Here is a 14,867-nt window from a genome sequence, read left to right as displayed (position 1 = left end):
TTACATGAAAATAAGGAAAACATGACATCTAGCTAGATTAATTAAATGTGGTTTAATTTTGATGTTAATACTGTCAAACTGTACTCCCATGGAAAACAATTACTTGGTTCAATGATTCTTTGTCTTCCCAACCCCCATTGTCATCCCTCCTTACCCCTCCTGCCTGTGCTGTGTTTTGTTTGGATACTGAATTCCCACCTACATTTTTCACTACAAATAACAGTGTCACTTCAGTGATACCTCTTAAAAAAAGGTAAAGGAGGGAGTTGTGGGGTCATGAAAGGCACCCTGTTGAAGGGGCTGTTAACTCCTGTGACCCTCAAAGGGACAGTAGGTGTTTCTTCTGGTTCCTAAGAAACCAGGTCTGCATCACTGGTCACAGCCCTCCATAAATGTGTGGCCATCAGTCATTCAAGGGCAATGTTCTAAGCCCTACACAGGTAGAGGATGTGACTATAGGTCACATAGGCGCAAGACAGGTATCCATTATAATAAGGGAGGCTTAGCCAATGAATTTTTCTTCCCAGACACTCCTTACTGCAAAAGGTATTTAATATCAGTCCTACTCTGAGAAGGTGGGGGGGGGGAGTACAGTTTTACTCATCCACTTTTCTTCATGATAATAAATGCCTTACTGTCTCTTTACATCAAAATCTGCTATGGGGATATGTAGAAAAGCCTTTTGCCTACAGAGCAGCAGTCTAATCTCCAGTAGAAAGCCTCTCTGTGCTCCCAGCTGTGGCTGCCACCAAGCCCAAGCCTACAGCCTGCCACTACCAAGACAAGGACTCCCCACTTCTCCTATCCCCTTGTTTCTGGACTATATCCAGTCTGTGGACACCCACTCAGATGACTCTAATCTTGCTGCAGGCCAGAGAACCACTGAGTGAACTTCAGATGACCTCCCCACAACACAGATGACGTTTCTTTACACCTGGGGTGGTGCCCTGCGGCTTCCCTACAGCCCATGAAGGTGGGTGTAAGCACAGCCAAGCTTCTCATCCTGCCTCTCCAACAGCTGGACCATGTGGTAGAGTAGACGCAGGACCCCACATTAGCTCTACATTTACTCATATATTTAAATGTTTGATCTTTATGCTACTTCACAAAGGTTAGGATATCCGGCCTTGTTGATGGAAGAATGTTACTAAAGATGAACTTACCCTTTCATGTGCTTCAACCAGACTCTGAGGTTTGCTCCTTGCTGCCTACATAACATGATACACAACTTTTGTATCCTTCACACCGTGTTTATGGGTTTTCATGCTTCCTGCCATGCTGATAATAGACTAAACCTCTGAAATGGTAAGGAAGCCTCAATTAAACATTTTTGTTATGTGAGCTGTGTCATGCTGTCCCTTGTCAGCAATAAAACATTGACTAAGATTCTGGAAATTTCCTTGCAAAATTTCTCCCAAATTTAAAACTACTGGGTAAATAAAACTTGAGTGCAGTCAGTTACTGGGGAGAATACAGAGAGAGGTGGAGTTTGACTTAGTAGGATGTTAGGTAAGGAGGGAGGAGAAGAGATAGAGATAGATAGATAGATAGATAGATAGATAGATAGACAGCACAGAGGATGAGAAAACGGAGAGAAGAGAGTTCTGTATTAGATGTAATACCAGCATCATTTGCCTGAATGAAATGTTACCCATTCTTGGACATCAGACTGCTAGAAAGAAGCAACCTAGAAAGATTCAGAGAGAAAGTAGTTAGGATTTATACCTGGACATGGGGTAGCCAGTCCAGTCATTAGAAAGGTACATTAGGGGTAACTCCTCAGAAATTGCCAAAGCCAAATAAATAAAGCATAGTTTGAGCCTCATTCATTTGTAATTTAGATGAGGAAAAGCACAAAACAATTAGTTTACAACATCCTATCTCCTCTCATTCTTCTTTTTCTCCCATTGACACACTTCCAAGTCTCCCTCCTACTTTTATCTCTGTATATATGTGCAGAACTTGTACAGTATTTATGGATATAATATTTCTTAATGATCATAGTTATGTACCAATCTCCTCCATAGACACAGTGTTTGCTTCAAATATTTGTGAATAAGGGGAAAAATCATATATCACAGAGATCAGAGTACCAGTAGGGATATACACTCCCATGCATAGCATTGATTTGTGTGTATGATACTTTTATCTCTTGTTAAAAAAATCATGAACTATAAAAGAAGCTATTGGCCAGTGACTGACAGACTACAAGAAGAAATGGAGGCTGAGCCAAGACTGGGTTGAGGAGTTTTATGTAATGAAGGATGTTTCCTTGATTAAGAGTTAGTCACAAAATGTATACAGTCCCAATTAGCATGCATGGTGATTGGTATTTCCTGTCTCCAGGTCAGGTAAGAGCATTGTCCTGACCATGAACAGCTGTTATGAAGCTGTTTTAAGTAGTATGCAGAGCTTTCTTGCCAGTTTTATTTAGTGATTGTGTGGCACAGAGGAATATGATGTATATTATGACAAGAGTGGGCTGCAGCAGTAGATTTACATAAAAGTTTCATGTTTATTTACCAAATTTGGAGACATCGGTATTTCTGAGAGTAGGGATGGCTTTCATTTCCCAAAATGAGATAAATCTAAGGACCCAGGGTCCATTCCGTAGCTCACCCTCATTTCCTGATACATTATGTAGACTTGTCTACACATCCCCAGGATGCACCTAACTCTCTTCCATAACCCATAGTCTGAGTGTGTCAGGCTGAGCTTCTGTTTTACAACAGGACAATAAACAAATTCATAGAACATGGAACACCTGGATATTTGCACTAGTTGAATAAATACCTTCTATTTAGAGAAATGTCTTCGAGTTCACTGATGTTACACATTAATGATTCTTGGTCTTCATTATTTGGTTTTCTGAATAAAATTCTGAGAAAAATTAAGGCAGAGGCATCTCACAACAGTGAGGATAAGAGAGTTGGATGGAGAAAAAGTAAACACAAGAGGACACTTTGATGATATCCTAAACTGGAGTAATGAAAAATTCTGAGTTCAAACTTGATTCTTTATCTTCAAGAAATCATTAAACAAAAACTTTTTTTTCTGTAGGCTGTCAACTTGCAGAGGTGGGTCATAACTGCTCATACCACTGAAAAGACCTCTTCATTGGGAATGTCTAATCTGATGGAGATCCCTTTATATCCACTATTCTGAAATCCTCTGTTCAATATACTAGAATGTCATAACATCCTAGGACTTCAGAAGCAATGCCTGGTTGAACTTGATGGAAGTCTCATTCATATCTCTATTTCTCCATTCATGTCACTTTCCCTAATCATTCTTTACCTAAATAAATATGATAGTGTTAAACCAATGCAATACATTCACTACATAGTCTCCTAAAAGTCTAGAAGGAAAGGACAGCTTAGAAATCTCATATGTGGATGAAGTAGGTAGGCACAGACATGTTTATAGAAAGATGACACAAGTTATAGACAAAGAGTTTGTGAGTCACTTCCCCATATGTCTAAATCACTGTGCAAGATTCTGATCACTATATGCTGATGAACAGTAATAGTCAGCCTCATCCTCAGCCTGGACTTCACGGATTGTCAGAGTGGCTGTTGTTCCTGAGCTGGACCCAGAGAATCGATCAGAGATGCTGGAGGGCCTCTTACTATCTTCATATATCAGGTTCACAATGGGCTGGTTTGGTTTTTGCTGATGCCAATAAGCATATTTCTTTGGCAATTCATCTCCAGAACAAGTGATTGTTACAGTATTTCCCAGAGTAGTTGATGCTGAAGGTGGTTGGACCAGCTCATAGTTGGTCACAGAACCTGTAAGAAAGAGTACATAGAGAGGTCAGTGTATAAAGAACCATCCTCTGAACTTCTGTCTGTATTAAGAATCGAGGGTGAGCTTGAGAAGAGGGCTGAGAAATTTACCTGCACACAGAGAAAGAAGTAGAAAAGAGGCCCAGGTCATGATGAAGATGCCTCTGAGCTCAGTGTTCTGAAATCTCTGCCCAGCTGATTCCCTGCAGGCTTCTTATAGCATCTCTAGTCTTTCAGGGCAGCAACAGGTACTTATGCAAATTTATTCCATCTACAATGCTTTCCAAGGAGGGCTAAGAAGATGTGGACTTTTACTAGAAAAATATCATTTTTTTTATTAGGGTATTGCCTAATTCATTTCTTATGAAAATGTTGCTTGGTAAGTATATAATCACATGCTTTTGTAGATTCTTTACAATCTTTTTTGTTTTATTTCAGATATAGTGACTGCTTCCTCCTTTGGTGTTCCCATTACCAAAGTAGAGACTATCATGAAGATTTATTTCAACATTCTTCTTCAGTGTTAACATGCTCCATTTTGAGGCACACAGTGAGAATCTAATTCATCAGACCTACCCAACAAACACCTTTTAGTTTCTCTTTGTTCTGTGAAGATCCTTAGGGTACAGTTATACAGATTTCATCCAGATGGAAAGAACCTATTTCCGACACAGGGAAATACAAATGATGAGAGCTGTGATCTGAAGCAGCTTGTGAGTTCACACTGTTCGTCAGATTGTAAAGAGGCTCATCCAGAAACAGACGGTGTCTCCTCCCTGGTCTGAGACTACATGTGAACACAAGTGCTGCAGCCTGATGTAAGCTGTCTGTGGCAAGTGGAGAGGAACAGTGGTTGAGATTTAAAGAAAATGCACAGGGAGGTGGAAAACAAGTAACTGTTGGACTTGCTGTAGACTGGGCAAAATCATAAGCAACCATCTTTGGTAAAGAGCACAAGGAACCCATGCTGTCACACCGAGGATCTATCTAGAATATTTGAACCCCAGGGTGAATCCCCAGGGATTCTTGGTCATGAAGAAGGTTGCCCGGGATGTTTGCTAGGACCAGACTATTCTCATGCATTGCTTTGTTGTTTCCAATATATCTGTCACGGTTCTTTGGTTTTATAATGTAAACCTGATACAATTTAATCAGTACAATTTAATCTGATCATGGAATAGATTCTCTGGCTTGAAGTGTCTTTTGAGCTCTTTCTAGTCTTTGCTGCAGCTTTATTACCACCTGCTGGCACTCTGGCCTCATAGCAGAAACTTCTGTGTCAGTGGAATACAGCATAGTTAACAGTGTGGGGAGGAGGGGCAGGGAGTCTAGTCTGATTCTACCATGTGTACTCACACTGGCATGCTTAGTATAAGACAGAGAGGAGATATTCACATGTTTAGTAGAAGGAACTTCATGTATAACTGTTATAAAACCTGAATTAGAAAAATACCTGAACTTAAATACATAAATCAAATAAATCATAAATAAACTTAAATGCACAAATCAATCCAGATCTTAAGTTGTTTAAGCCATTGTCATCTCAGTGAGCACTGACAAACTTTCTGTCACAAATATCATTGATGTCTGTTACATTATATATTTCATAGTTCAGTCAGAAATTTTCACACTCGTCTTTACATAAAACTAATAATTCCTTATTTTTCAAGGTAAGGAGGCCTGTTCCACTCAGAGAAAGAACAAACTCTCTTTGAGTTCCTGTCCTTGGATTCTCAAGGACATATTGCAGGGCATAGGCTCCCCCTTAACAAATCTGAGTCCTGTAAGGCCAGAATAATGGTGGCTTCTATTGACTGTAATATCCCAGAAGCTCGGAGTCCTGAAGAGTCCTGGAAACTTGGGGTGGAGGATGGTACAAGCACCTGTAAATGTTGCATATTCCAAGAAAAAGGAAACAGATTATGAGGTCTGCAGGCAGTGGTGTAGGTACCCCAGATATCTGCCTCTTAGACATGCTTTAGAGGAGCCCAATTGTGACTCATAATCTCAAAAATTTCTGTCAATTAGGCAATTTATCTGCCTTCCAAGTTGACCAACACTGAAGAGTGAATAATTTAACTATGGCCATAGCATTCAGAAGAAGTGTTCATATGTTGAATAAAGAATAATGAATAAATTAATCACAAATTAAATGGTCATTTTAATTGCTGTTTTTGTTCAAATAAGTGAGTCATTTATTGTTTCTTTAGTTGCTTATAAGCATAATGGCAATGTATGAATGAATAATCACATAATACGCATTTTGATATCACTTTTTATTTTTTGTGATATTATACTTAAGTTCAATATTTATATAATTTTATCTTAAGTCCCTCCACTTTAACTTCTAATTTCACCCACTCTTCAAATTAAGGACCTTTTTTATAACTATTGCTATATATACACATATATTTACAAAATCTTTTGAGTCTATTTAGTGTTGCCCTTTAGCTTCATTTAGTCTCTCCCTTTCCTCCTGCAAACACTTCCGGATAACACTCCCTGGTCTCCTTCAATTTCTTCTTCCTCTTCCCCCTCTCCTTCTCCTTCTTGTTATTACCTGCACATTTATAAATACATTTATGTCCCTAAATATAACTTATGTCATTTTGATATTGCTACCTGTGAATTTTTAGAGCCTAAAATTAGGCTGGACCATTAGTTGATGTGCTTTTTACTTGGAAAGACCACCTTTCATGCTCTCAGCTCCCCTTAGTTGACAATAGTTATCTTTGTAGAGTTCAGGCCCCCATCGGCTATTCCCACACACATTGGCGTATCTACTGATATTGTTCTTGTTCAGATCACGTTTATGATGTCATGTTGGTGATACTTTATGGGAGGACTTATTTGATATTGCTAGAAGACACAATTTTATATCAATTTTCATAATTTTCTTATCTTACACTCTGTTTACCTGTCTTCCATAATGTTCCTTCAGCCCTAAGAAAGGAAGTGATTTATAGATGTTGCCAGTAAGGGCGCATTCCACAACTCTGTATTTTGACTGGTTGTAGATTTTTGTAGTGGTTTCCCCCTGTTGTTAATAGAAGTTTCCTTGGGGGATGAAAATTTACACTCACCCGTGAAAAGATAAATATTTATGAATTGTTGTTGAGATTTAACAGGGTTTGTAAATTTGTGCTTGTAGATTCTCCTCCAACAAGGATTCACAAGCACTGAGTTTTTAGCCTGGTTTCCAGTACCAGGTGTGGCCTATCATTTATTGAAAAGGTCTGTAGGGGAATGCTGAGGTGGGAGAGGGAGGTTGGGAGAGAGAGAGCACCTTCATGGAGGCAATGGGTGGGAAGGGGACCTGGGATTGGTGGAAAGGGGATAAGACCTGAATTGTAAATACAGAGAATATACATTAAGAATAATTAAAAAAGAAAAGGTTTGAAATGCAAGTAGGAACGTATTGGTTACTCCCAATGTATATGTGCCACTAGTGTACCCATAGTGTCATTGTGACATGCTGGTCTTGATGCAGTTCCCAAGTCAGACTTTTGGTTGTGTCACTCCTTTGAAATCTGCGTGTCAACTTCTGGTTGGACCATGACTTTTTTCCAGCAGAGAAGGAGAAGTTAGATCAGTGCTAACTCTGGAGCCTCTGGGACCTGTTTTTGCAGTGCGTCATGTCCTCAGCAATAGTCTCACACCTCTGTGGTTTAACCAAGGGCAATAGCAACTGACTGTATATTTAGGGGGCCTTTTGGAAATCATAGTGACAACTAAAACGGGGGCTTCTTATTAGTAATTAATTGGTATTTGCTGTCAAATTTAAATTTTGTTGCTGTGTGGTCATACAGGATATATGGAGTAATTTTAATTTTTCTGAATTTGCTATGAATTTTGTGTCCCAAGGCATTCTATTTGGAGACATTTATATGGATAGCTGAGCAAAATATACATTGCATGTTTAGATTGAATACTTTCTAGAGACATGTTAGTTATATTTGGTGTATATTATTATTAAGCTTGATGTTTCTCTATTTGTTTAGCAGATAATCTATATTTTGGAGAAGGTAGAGTATATATTATTCCCTATTACTGATTTGAACTTTACCTGTGGTTTAGGTCCAATTGTATTCATTTATGAAATCACTTCTAATCAATTTTATTGTGAAATCTATTTTATTAGACACTTGGATGGTGATACAGTCTTGATTTCTAGTTCCTTCCTTGTAATAATTTATTCCACTCTTTCTCTTTAAGGTGCCACCCATCTCTGAAGTTTTAATGAGTTTTTTTGTTTGTTTTTTGTTTTTTTATCAGAGATTTTTTTCTTAATTCTTTCTACAGGGCTTTGCCTTTTGTTTGGGGAGTTACATTCGTTGATATCTAAAATTATTCTAAAAAGGTGTGTCTTGAATTGCATTTTGTTCAGATTTCTTGTTTTCATTTGCGCTTTTCATTGAAGATTGTCTTTCAGTAATCATAGCTTTGTTTCCTTTTATGTGGTCTTACAGGCTACCAGGTTTATCTATCTTTCCTGTAGGATCTGTTGGGTGGATATAAATTCTTTTAGTCTGTTTGTGTCACAGAACGTATTTCATTATCTATAAATCTGTCAGTTTTTAATATATATTAGCCTAGGCTGACATTGTGATCTTTGTGACCTTGAGGTACAGAGATCCAGGATCTGCTAAATTTTAATGCTTCCATTGAGAATTAAGGTGCTATTCACTTGTATTTTCCCTTATATATTTTTTGTTTAGTTTGTCTTATACTTTTCAAAAACACTTTTTGCTATGCATATTTAACGTTCTGGACATAATATGGTGTGAGGAATCTCTTCTCTGGTTTTATATGTTGGTGTACAGTGTGATTCTTATATCCCCATCAGCATTTTGAAACAATTTTATTTTTAATTTAGGGATTTCTTTTGATGGTCCTTTTGAAATTTTTATACAGCTAAGCTGTTGTTCTTTTCTTCATCTGTAAATATCTGGTCTTTTCATGAGATTCCATAATTTTTTAAGCAAATAACTTGTTTTAAATGTTTCATGTTCATTGCTTTAGTGGTCCATCTTTCCACTTTATCTGTGTTTTAATCAGTGTATTTCTGTTCACAATCTTTAAAATTTATTTGTAATTTTCATAAGATCAAAGTGTTCCGTAATTTTTGCATGTTGTAATATATGGAATAGAATTGTTTATTCTGGATTTTAAGCTGTTATGTTTTATTTTATTGAATGTAGTTGTTTGTTGCATGAGGACATTTTCAGAGGCGCATACTGTGTAAATTGAGGATATTCACAACTATAATCCCTACTTACCTTTTGAATATAAGTTTTTATATACTTTTGTAAGACTATGATGGGTCATAGGATGAAATGGCAAACTTGATGTCTCAGAAATCTCTAAAGAGGACCAGATATGATTAACACTGGTTTTATAGTTCCAAGGAAAGCAGAGGAAAGCTTAGAGCAAAGAGAGTGTCTTGGAGTCTAAATCCATGCAACAGATATTCAAAGTCAGTATTCTGGGGACAGAAGTGATATGAATTGAAGCAAGATTTTCCCTGGTTCTACACCTAAAGGCAATGCTGGGATCAACTCTTTTAGTAAGACACAAACACACACACACACACACACACACACACACACACACACACACACACACACAGAGTGAGAGGAAGCAAGAAAATAAGATTAATGGGAAATGAGGAGTGAATAATTTACTCTGTATTATATAACATTTCCCCCCGACTTCCTTTTAAATTTTTAAAAATCATCACAAAACATGTTATTTACTTCAAGGTTAACCTCACAGCCATGTATACTTTTATGTCTGTAAGTTATAAATAACATGATTTTTCTTATGTAGGTTCTTCAAGAAACGGTCCTCACTAATGGACACAAGGAGACAGGGAAACAAATGTTCCTTTACCCGTCTCCTTGACCCTAACTGCCTAGTTGGTTAGGATTAAAGACAATTTCTTATAATTTACAAATGCACTAATACTATTTTTGAAGGGAGGACATGGCAAAAGGAAAAAATAAAGAATATGAATAGATTTAAAGTAGATGTCAAAATCTAAAATAATCTTAATAAAACAAAACTGCACTGTTTTCACAATGATATATCTTAATAAATTAAAGAAAAGAAGAAAATTCTTTATCTGATATCTAAATATTAGCACATATTCTATCTTGTAAAAACTAATTAAAAATACTTAGTAGTTTATACCTGAATCATGTAGATTTATTCATTTACCTGAGATTGCAATGTTCGACAAAAGTCAGGAAAGTAACTACACAAGATAAGTAGCAAAGGAACTGTCATTGTCCCAGCTGAAGAGGGTTTGTGTCTTACTTCCTCATCTGCCTGTGTTATTGTGCACAGCATTGTTGCTATCCCAACACTGACAGTAATAGTCAGCTTCATCTCCAGCCTGGGTGGAACTGATGCTCAGTGTGGCCTTGTTTCCTGAGTTGGAGCCAGAGAATCGGTCCGGGATGCCAGAGGGACGGTTACTATCGCTGTATATGACCAGCACAGGGGCCTGGCCTTCCTTCTGCTGGTACCACTGAACATACTTATCTGAGAGTTTGTCTCCAGAGCAGGAGATCGAGACCTTTTGACCTAGGGCCACTGACACTGAGGACTGCTGAGTCAGTATGTAGGAGGCCATGGAACCTGTAAAAGAAGTAATAAGGATGTTGACAATATTGACCAGTGCCCTTGCTGGGGCAAACTAAACATTTAGCCGGGATCAATCTTAGGGTTCAGAACCGGCCTGTGCCAGCTGAAAGTCGAGCCTGAGTCTGGGTAGGTTACCTGTGCAGAAAGAGAGGAGGGGCAGCAGGATGAAGGACCAGGCCATGGTGAAAATCCCACAGAGTTCGGGGTCTCAGAAATCCAGCACAACTGGTCTCCTCCAGCCTTTTACTCTGTTAGACGTATTGGAGGAAGTGGATGTTTTTGACTATGCAAATTTACTACTTTTCAAGGGGGTGGGGGGACCGGAGACCTATGGGACAAAGTTCTTCAAACTGTGATGTAAAAACTTATGAGTGGGGACAGAGCTTCAGTTCATCAGTATACCTTGGCTCAGGTAGTCATCCTAAGCTATTGTGGTCTCTGGTCACAGTAAACTTACAGGATTTTTCATCATTCTCCTAGCTGTATGAGCTTAGCTGAGTGACTCTGTGTAGCATCCCTACCTTCTCTTCCATGAGTACATGGTTTGCTGGGACACCTCTGCAGACATGTGACTCAGCAGAAGGAGTAGTGCTTCCTGTCACCTTCATTTTCTTTCCTCATTTTCTGTTACCAACTTATAATTTTGCTCCACTCATGTCATTCCTGTAAGATACAATCCCGTCCTATTACAGCATGTGTTAAATGTATTTCTCAGTGACATTTTTCCTGTTATACAAACATTTCTTTTTACTGAGTCATCAGAATGCTGGCTTTATTTCGTATATAGTGTCTCCTTTTTCTTTTATTCAATACTCCTACAAATTGATTAAAAATTATGCATTATTGACTTCTAAGATCTTCTGAAAGGTGAGAGCTTCAAGACCATTCTGAAAAACACATTTTATTTCTCATGTTTGTAAAAGGCATCAGGATCAAGTTTGCCTAGAACTGTTCTCTGGTAGGCGTTTCATCAGAGGTCACAGAGCACGCTGAAAATGACCCAGTACTGTAGGTATGCTCTGAGTTCCTCAATATTCCAGGCCATTGACGATATTTCCAGGGAAAGCTTGGTCATACATAGACAGACACCTGATTTCCACCTACCCCATATCAGATATGATTAGAGCTCATGTGCTTTACTCTACTCGTAAATATGAGAAGGGAAAACTAGAGGGAAAACTAGAGCCCAGGAAATGCCTTCTCTTAAAATGTCCAATAGAGAAAGATAAGTGACAGCTAGTGGTGATTCAGCCGTGGCAACTCTTAAACACAAGGAGTTGCCTTGATCTTGAGTGAAACAGAAAATTCTGGGGTGTCAGTTTCCTCCCAGTGAAAACATCCCCTGGTCTGAGTACTCGCCCAACAAATGTCAGCCATGATGGAGCTACCCAGGATCACACCTGGGATTGTATTATGCTGAAGTTGCTGCTGTAACCGTTCAACTTCCCTTTTGTAGTCATAGTGTACCCAATAGCCCTCCTGGCTGCTACCGGATACTTTCTGCTGGTGGAAGTCTATAAAAACAGAAATGCCTCTTCTTAACTGACTCCACAGTCCTTTGATCTTAAAAGAAATGTCCAGTCTTAAAATACAGTTTTGAGACACACTCCAACATCCTAGGACCCGAACAGAAAAGTATGTAGAGAGTAGGCCACGATTTCTTCTTATGACTCTCTCTGTCTCTTTCTCTCTGTCTCTCAGTCTCTGTCTGCCTCTATGTCTCTCCTGTGTGTGTATTTATATTTTTATGACATTCTAAGGCTTGCATGAACACTCCTTTCTTTCTCCCTGACAATTCCTCCCATGTCTCAATTCTTAAATTCTTGATTTCTACATTATTATTACTTCTTATATAATAAAGTATATATATATGTATGTGTGTTCACATATATCAATATATATGCATATATACAGATATATATTTACACACATATATACAATATGAATACATACACATGCATATATATGTATACACATACATATGTATATTTGTATGTATATCTTTAATATATTGAGGTTAATTGGACATTAGGCACACACTGAACCTTCCATTAGCAAGGTACAATTATGACCATAAAATAAATGTGAAAATCTAATTTATACATGAAGAACAATAAAAAATTGAACTGAATTTTAGATTGTTTTATTTAATGCCTCCATTAAAAAATTCTTAGCCAGTTCTGTGAAATGTAGACCCTTTAACATGCTATGAGGTCAAAGAATGGATGAATGACTTAGTGACTCAGAATGAAGTGGTCATCATTACTTTTTTTTATCAGAATGTTCTCTGTTTTATTTAACATTTAAGGTAGCAAGTATCATAACTGATCTAACGATAAACCCAATTTCAAAGCCAGCAATCCAATTATTAGTGTATAAAAATGATTTTATAAAGTGTAACCTCAGATCTACAACACAAAACAGTATTTTAATTTTTTTAAATTTGTGAAGAGTTTATTTGGTTCACACTTCCACAGCACTGTTCATCACCAAAGAAAGTCAGGACAGGACCTTAAACAGGTCAGGAACCTGGAGACAGGATCTGATGCAGAGGCCATGGAGGGGTGCTGCTTACTGGCTTGCTCCTGTTGGCCTTCTCAGCCTGCTTTCTCATAGAACCCAGGAACATCAGCCCAGGATTTGCTCCACCCACACTGGGCTGGGCCCTCTCCCATCAATCACCAATTAAGAGAACGCCCTCCAGGCTTGCCTACAGTGTGATCTTATGTAGGCATTTTCTCAAACTGAGGTTCCCTCTTCTCCAATGACTCTAGCTGAGGTCAAGTTGACATAAAACTAGCCACTACATAAGGGGAATCATGGTAATTATCCTTCATTTATTGTTCCCTGTATTAAAAATCAGACCGTTCCCGATCCCCCTCCCTCAGCATCCTTGGTGCTAAGATGTGTAGTACACACTGCCCCTGTCTATGCTGTACAGAGTTTTAGATTTGACTTATTTATTGGGTGTCTGTTCTGTGGAGTACATGTGGAGGTCAGGGGATAACTTGTCGGAGTCAGTCATTTCTCTCCTTTCACACATGGATGTCTTTACCTACTGAGCCATCTTTCCGCTGACCTAGCTTTTCTAGGTCATAATTATGCCCTGACGTAGGGCATAATTCTATAAGAGCATATCAGTTTCTCAAGTTTTAGATTTTATTAACCTTTGTTTGTTTGTTTGTTTTACATCCGTGTGAGCATACCCTAGTGTGCTTGCTGAGGTCACAGGATGACTTGTGGGTGTCATCTTTTCTTTGCATTAGGTGGGTTCAGAAGGTGGGATTCAGGTCACTGGGCTTTGTAGCAAGCACCTTTACTCGCTCAGCCATCTCACCGGCCCTTCATCACTCCTATTTCAGAAAGGATGCTGTCCGTGTACAGTGTGAGCCTCAAATTTGGGGGTTCTTAATATGCTGTCCACTGTGACTCAGGCTGGCCTCCAACTCACTGAGTGGCCAAGACTGGTCTTGAGGTTCTTTCTAATTCTGTCTTCTTCCTCCTGAACTCCACCTGGACCATTCTGCGTCTCAGATGTGCCCATCATTACAGTCTAGAAATGCTTCACACTTTCCCTCTTCCTTCCTGGAGAACAGCATAAGTGTGCCACTTACTCTGTGGGGATGCAGAAGACGTTCTCCATCATATGCCTGTCCATCAGCGACGATGACAAAGCCGACAAGACCAAGAAGATCTCAGAAAAAGCTCTTCTTTTTGACTTGGGCCACCAGTAAAAACAGAAGTTGGTCAGCATGCTGTGCCACCCTGATGTCTGCCTGGGAAGGCCGCAAAACAAGAAGCTCCCAAATCCCTTCAGCCTGTTCAACTCTGACAGCTCTCTGTACTGAATGAAGCAGCCGGAACAGATCACTCTGCGGCTGCCGCAGCTGTCTAGCCACCCATACCGTGATGGGAAAGTCCTCCAACACCATCTTCACAAGATTTAAGTAGTTTGATGGGCTTGCTGTGAACATGAAGAGACCTCTAGACGTTGGTGGGAAAACCCGGCCGAATGGGAATTTTCACATTGCTGTGCCTATTTATTCTATAAAATAGGGCATAGAAGAACCTGGGTGTTTTTGCTGGTCCCCCTCCCACCCCCCAGGTGGTTTTCTGAGTAGCCCTGCCTATCCTATAAGTTGTCCTGTAGACCAGGCTGGACTTGAACTCACAGACGTACATTTGCCTCTGTCTCCCGAGTGCTGGGATTAAAGGTGTGTGCCACCCCTACCCAGCAGCTGCTATGGCTGTTTTTAATGGCTGTGATTGTGATGTTTAGGCACTGTGAGAGATGAATTGGGACCACCTCCTTTGGTACTATAGCTGAGTGTTTAGATTTGGATAACAGTGAATGCTTAACTCCAAGTTCAAGTGACTCTTAGAATAGAGGCAGGCTAGAGGTGTTACTAAAACCAGGTTGCTTGGATGATT

At 39.1% G+C, this 14,867-nt stretch overlaps 1 gene segment (V, D, J or C); it reads right to left on the bottom strand.

The window, feature by feature from the left end:
- Positions 1 to 10,110: 10,110 nt before the first annotated feature.
- Positions 10,111 to 10,617, bottom strand: LOC308422931 (immunoglobulin lambda variable 3-1-like). The segment is given in 2 exons: positions 10,572 to 10,617; positions 10,111 to 10,430 (listed from the first exon to the last, which is right to left on the bottom strand).
- Positions 10,618 to 14,867: the final 4,250 nt, after the last annotated feature.

This window comes from Micromys minutus (genome assembly GCF_963924665.1).
Source record: "Micromys minutus genome assembly, chromosome: 7".
In the NCBI taxonomy this organism is placed as follows: Eukaryota; Metazoa; Chordata; class Mammalia; order Rodentia; family Muridae; genus Micromys; species Micromys minutus.
The sequence above is the reverse complement of the archived record's forward strand: the minus strand, read 5'-3'. Positions and strand labels throughout refer to the sequence as shown.